Source organism: Medicago sativa, chromosome 8 (assembly GCF_051527215.1).
Source record: "Medicago sativa cultivar Bolivia chromosome 8, Bolivia_mono, whole genome shotgun sequence".
Classification (NCBI taxonomy): Eukaryota; Viridiplantae; Streptophyta; class Magnoliopsida; order Fabales; family Fabaceae; genus Medicago; species Medicago sativa.
Window position 1 is genome coordinate 40691822 of NC_140756.1, and position 6845 is coordinate 40698666.

A 6845-nucleotide genomic window follows, 5' to 3' on the forward strand; every position below is an offset into this window, starting at 1 on the left:
TAGCTTCCTCGCATGTACCTGCACCTTGAGAACTTTCCTCTCACCATTAATTTCACAACAATCTTCTCTCTCATAACCACAATAATGCCACGTAAGTACCCTAAACTTTTCGACTTTGTGTAACGTGCACAAATAAAATAGTCTTAAGTAAACGCAATCAATAAGTCTCTTATTTTATTTTATGTAACGGTGAGATTTATTAATTTAATAGTAAAACTAACTTTTGCGCGTGGTACAAGATTTATATCACTTGTGCACCGCCCAATTCTCTATATAAATCCCCCACTCCCCTCATCCTACCCACCCCTACCATCATGTTTTAAAACACCTTGCACACAACATCTATTCTCTTCTCTTACAATTCTATCATCTTCTTTTCTTCCAACTCTGGCTGACAAAGCTATGAAGGACTTAATCCGCAAACTCTCAGCCAAACTGCGGCGAAACCACACTATCCTAAGATCCGACTCAACCCTGCAGGACAGACTATTACAAAAAAATGACGTCCCAGAGGGTCATGTGCCGGTGTACGTGGGAGAGGAGATGAAGCTGTTTGTCATCAACGCGGAGCTGCTGAACCATCCAGTTTTCGTGAACCTCCTAAACCGGGCTGCTCAAGAGTATGGTTATGAACAGAAGGGTGTGCTTCGAATCCCTTGCAAGGTCACCGTGTTTGAAAGAGTTCTTGAAGTGCTTCGACGCAGTGGTGACTCGAGTGTAGTTCATGACATTCTCAGTTCCGATGAGTTGTGTTAGGAGAATCGTTTCAATGTGTTGAACACAGAAAGTCGGAAAGTTAGGGAATGAATGACTGAAAAGCTAGTCATATCAGTTTGTAATTTCTGGCTTTTTAGTCTTTGGGTAACTGTAAAGACAATTTTATGTGTTACTTTTAGTTTGTGGATAATTTTCATGCAATGTCTGTGTTAAGCAAGTTTAGACTCTTGCACATCACAACTCATTTTTTGCGTGACTTTAAAATGATTATGATAAAGATAAAAAATTACTAATGATAAAACAATTATCGTTGATTTAATTTGAAAACGTTAAAACTCTACAATAACATTGTATAGTATATTAAGGAAAAATTGTTCTCATTATCCGTTAATTTAATTTAAGATAACGATTTGATTGTTTATCTTGTCTTAATGTTGATTTGGTCATTCATCCATGTTTTATATGAACTTTTAAGCTTAGGATCTATGATTTTATTCTTTTAAAAAAAAATCTATGGTTTTATTGTGAGGCATAACACATATTTAAGCTTTGGAGTTCACGACGAAAGAAAACCTTAGAGTTGAAGTTTGAAATTACCCAACCAAGGGTAAAAGACCAAAACATCAAAAGAAAAAAAGAAGATACATGATTGACTAAATCGTTGCAAAAAAGGGTCAAATGAGTATTTTTGTCAAATATTACTTACAATTCTTTTAATTTTTACATCCCTCAACAACACACTTGATGATTTTAGACATTTTTAAAAGAATATTATACACTTAAAAAGCAGAATGATAATTATGCTTGATTAGTCTTATTAATTATTTTTTACAGCAGTTCCTGAGAAGATTTTAACTCTACGAGGTTAAAAAACGAAGTTCTTACCACTAAGATATCACCTTAAGCGTAATAAATAGGGGAATTAGTCACTTTAGTTCCTGAATCGGAAGGGATTCGTCACTTTAGTCCCTGAATGCAGATAAATTGCAAAATAGTCCCTGAATGTAGACTTTGTTAGTCAATTTAGTCCCTGAATGCAGACTTCGTTAGTCAATTTAGTCCCTGGATGTATACTTCGTTAGTCACTTTAGTCCCTGAAATTGACCATGCAGGGACTGTTTTGCAATTTCTCTTTATTCAGGGACTAAAGTGACGAATCATCTCCCATTCAGGGACTAAAGTGACTAATTCCCCGTAATAAATATATAGTTTTTTGACAACGAGTAATAATATTATAATTTTTTACTAAAAGTGCAATACTCGCTCCGTACATTTTATAAGAAACAAATGAGTAAAAAAATTGATGTATTTAGTCTACATTATGAACCAAATACATTAACTTTAGTTGATCAATTTGTTTCTTATAAAAAGAACCGGAATTATTAATTATTAATATTTCATTTTTTTAGCATTATTAATACTTTATTATTATCATAAATGTAAGTCAAATATATTAATTCAAGGGCTCGTTTCTTTTGAAAAAAAAAAAGTACTTTTTTTTAGCCAAAAAATAATATGTACTTCAAGTCGTCAAAAAAAAAAAAAAAAAGAATATGTACTTCATAGTGTATGCGGAAAACTTGCAGGTTACCGGACAACATTTTATTATATAAAATATTTGGAGAACAGTTGATAGTGTAAATAAAATAGGAGGGGAATTAGTCACTTTAGTCCTTGAATGGGGAACGATTCGTCAATTTAGTCCCTGAATGCAGATAATATGCAAAACAGTCCCTGCATGGTCAATTTAAGGGACTAAAGTGACTAACGAAGTCTACATTCAGGGACTAAATTGACTAACGGAGTCTGCATTCAGGGACTAAATTGACTAACAAAGTCTACATTCAGGGACTATTTTGCAATTTATCTGCATTCAGGGACTAAATTGACGAATCGTTCCCCATTCAGGGACTAAAGTGACTAATTCCCCAAATAAAATAATGTAAAATGTATTGTAATATTTTTATGATTTATAAATGTAAATATTATAGAGGAAATAGGAATATATATATATATATATATATATATATATATATATATATATATATATATATATATATATATATATATATATATATATATATATATATATGGGTTTTGTTACAAGCCACCCTTTGGTGGTGTCTTTTAACAAGTCATACCTTAAGGTGTGATTTTCACTTTTTAGTTATAACTTTGCTAAAAGACACCTTCATAAAAGTAAGTTGGTGTCTTTTCGCAAATGCTCATAGAGTAACTTGATAAAAGACACCTTCATAAAAGGTGTCTTCTATATATATATATATATATATATATATATATATATATATATATATATATATATATATATATATATATTGAGTAGAAAATGATTAAAAAATGTATTTTGGAAAGAAAAAAAAAAAGTTGTCCCATTATTTCTTGCCCCTTACTTTTTTTTTTAAGGAAAAAAATAAACCATGTTTCATTTATTAGACTAATTCTTTAAAAAAATTGTGTACATTTTTATCAAAGGAACAATTTTGTGTACATGAACATTGAATAATATACTAAAAAGAATAGTTTACCATTCATCACCAAAATTAACCCTCGTTGACAACAATGAAGTCTGGTCAAAAAACAAATCAACGAAGTCACAATTTTAGATAAAAAAGAATAACATGTTAATTTTGAGGGATTATATATTGTAGTCATCGTCATTATGATATTATTTAAACACAATTTCGATGAATTAAAGATGTCATTTCTTAGAATGGTCAATTAAACAATTTTTTATCAATTTCTAGTACGACTATTGGTAAAACATAAGAATTAACTTGAGACATAAAAATGAAATTTGATCCAATATTATTGACATTTTAAAATATAAAAGATTAACATAACACGTAAAAATGGTAAATAATATGTTTAAAACTCTAAATTATATTAAAGGGCTTGAACTTTCTTTTATTTTAAAAACTTTTATCGTACAATTTCTTTTGAAACTTTAACAAGAAGTTACTAGCAAGTTTGTTTCATTTTAATTAATTAAAAATTCAGGGGGAAAAGTTTAAACAAAATTTCTTAAAGAAAGATAAAAAATAACTCACACCTTGCACATTTCTCAATTTTGTTTTTATTCCAAAAAACAAATCAATGTTCGAATTTTGAAGAAAGAAGTGCTTAGCATCCGATAGTATTTTGGATTTAATTAACTCAATTGGATAAAATAAATGAAAATAAAATATTAAATTTGTATTGTTTTTTTTTGACTAAATTCAATTTCTATATTTTTTTTTGACTAAATTCAATTTGTATTTTGAATGTTCGGAAAAGAAAGTTAAGATCCTCTCCATTTGGTATTCTCACCATTTCATCCATTTGGAGGTATATAGACACAAAAAAAATCTCGAAAAACTAAAAAGTAATTAATGATGGTGGGACCCACTTAATAGTAGGGCCCACTATCTATTTTATGTGTCTATCTCTCTCCAAATTACTCTATTTATTATACAAAATGGAGAGGATTTTACCCCGGAAAAGATGTATGTTTATACGAGTAAGGATCCTCTATATTTGTCAAAATAAATGGAGTATGCAATTTGAAAAGAAATAAACACAAAAAATAGATAATAGGTCATACCACTAAGTGGGTCCCGCCATTATTGATTATTTTATATTTTTTTCAAACTTTCTTTGTGTCTTTATCTCTTTAAATGAAAGAAATAGAGACAATCATAAATGGAAGATGCTAACTCGATTTAGACAATGGAATATTATTTGTGTGGGTTAATGAGCCATGAAAAATCACGGCTCATGAAATATCAAAACTTATTTTTCTACCATTATCTCCTCATAGATTTTTCATTATGATCTAATCTATACATCCTAGCCTATTTGGGGAAGATCAATGATTCTAATCCATGCATATTTGTGTGTCTTCTTTTGATTGTTGGGATTAATTATGTTTTCCTTTTAGGTAGATGTAGAATACCATACTTTAGAATCCAAGTTCCTACAGACCATATTTTTCCTAGATCATCAATAAATAAATAAATTGAATTTAAAGAAATCATTTCCTACTGATATCATCTTCCACAAGAAATCAATTCATGATTGGAACCTTTATTCACAAATCTTAAATAAATCTTGACAATCTTATTTGCATAGTTTCTATTGTCAATGTCTAATATCAAAAAACACTTTCCATAAGGTGTTGTCCACAAACTTACCCTTTTATGATGAGAATTAATTTCATTAATTTTAGGTAAACTATAATAACTTGTGAAAAACAAGATTTGAAATACGAAATTGTAATGAGCCACCGACGATTCCTTCCTAAACATAACTCGTAAAAACCTTCCCTTTGAACTACCATGTAAACTTTGTGGTCATACTACCAAATTACCCATGAGTAAATAAGCAAATACTTATCCAATGTGAGATAGTTCTTGAATAGAAGATGAATTCGTTCTTCATATATTTCATTTCCATCACTTCATGGATGTTGTTGCATACTTCTGGTTTTATTGAATAAGATTTTGCAACGGTTACTTCTTTCCCCCACTAAATAACCTTACGGCACGTTTTTCCTCACCTACACAGAAAAATGATGGGAGGTGGATCCGTATATTCAAATCAATGGACACATAATGAATCAAGAAGTTATTTCTCCGTGTGTGAAAGCAAGAACTGGGTCATTCTAAAATGTCATTAGGAAAGGATTGCACTGATTAGAGTTGTTGGAACTAATGCTAATTTTAGAAGAGAATTCTTCTCTTGCCCAATATTTGTGTGCCACTCCATGCATCACTTCTTGCATAGTTTGTATAAGACTTTGAGCAATAAAATTACAATAGAAAAAACATTAAAAAAAAAGTGATATTTATTAATAACAGGAATAGAAAAAACATTAAAAAAAAGTGATATTTATTAATAACAGGAACGAAAAACAATGTTTTGTCTTGACACAATGTTTTGTCATAATGCTTATGGTACTTTAACTCATAATAGATCAATGCTTACACTATGCATACAGTTTGAGCCAATGCTTACATAACATATTAATGCTTACACTTTGACAGATTAACTCATGACAGAAAAACTGAGCAAACATGATATTAGGAACTAACAAGCAAAATATCATCAACATTTTTAATAATTTGGCAATGCAGAAACAATTTCAAATTCAGCAATATCACACCAAATATGAGTATCCTTAGCAATGATCACTGTGAATCACTTGCTAGAAATCTCACAAAATTAGGAACCAATTCATCAATAGTAGATTTTGTGATTTTGAAGGAATTCGAAGTTGATTGTCACCATCCAAAAGCTCCAAAAATCAATGAAGTGCTTTGGCATCCTCCCACCTTCAACTAGAATAAATGCATCACAGATGTAGCCGCCCTTGGAGCTCAAGTACCTTCCGCTTGTCAGAAATTTTCAGAATAATGGTAAGAGTTTAGGCTACTTCTTACTTACTTAAAATGTTAAGCAGACAGATAAGCACTTTTCCAACCCTAATCCCAAATTTCTCTCCCAAATCATTTAATTATGTGCATATGTCTCAAGGAATGCTTGCATAGAAAAATCAATTTTGTAGTGTTGAAGGTGGCTTCAAGTATAATTGTCTGCCACAATAATTATCACTTACTCTCTATGATCTCATTTATTCTAAAAAGAATATCTCTCTTCTTCTCTCATTAGTCACAAACCTCACTCTTTTTTATGGACCTTCTTCACCATTCACACTCATTCTTCTCCAATTTTTATCACCTTCTTATACTCTGATTCCAAAATCAACGCCATGTCCAATATGATTCCACACTACAACTCCAACCCCATATCCACACCGGACAAAGAAGGAAATGATCAGAGGAAGATGAAGACATGGAAGATCTTTACGGTGGTAACTTTTGAATAAACTCATTATTTTACAAATCACAATGGTATCAAGATTCCTCAAATCACAAATTTGTTCGTTGACAAAGGTATTGAATTTGTTCTTCCTCAACTTATTATTCAATTGTTCTTTCTCATTTCACTTTTGATTTCATTAACGATTCCACTGTTAGTTAGACTATTTCAATTTGATTTCGGTTGATGATTCCACTGTTATATATTTTTCTGATTATGTTCTGTTTAAGGTGGACATGAACATGCATGTT

General features: G+C 30.6%; 1 pseudogene; it reads left to right on the top strand.

Moving 5' to 3' along the window:
- Nucleotides 1-323: 323 nt before the first annotated feature.
- Nucleotides 324-848, top strand: LOC146899096 (auxin-responsive protein SAUR71 pseudogene; annotated as a pseudogene).
- The last annotated feature ends 5997 nt before the right edge of the window (nt 849-6845 follow it).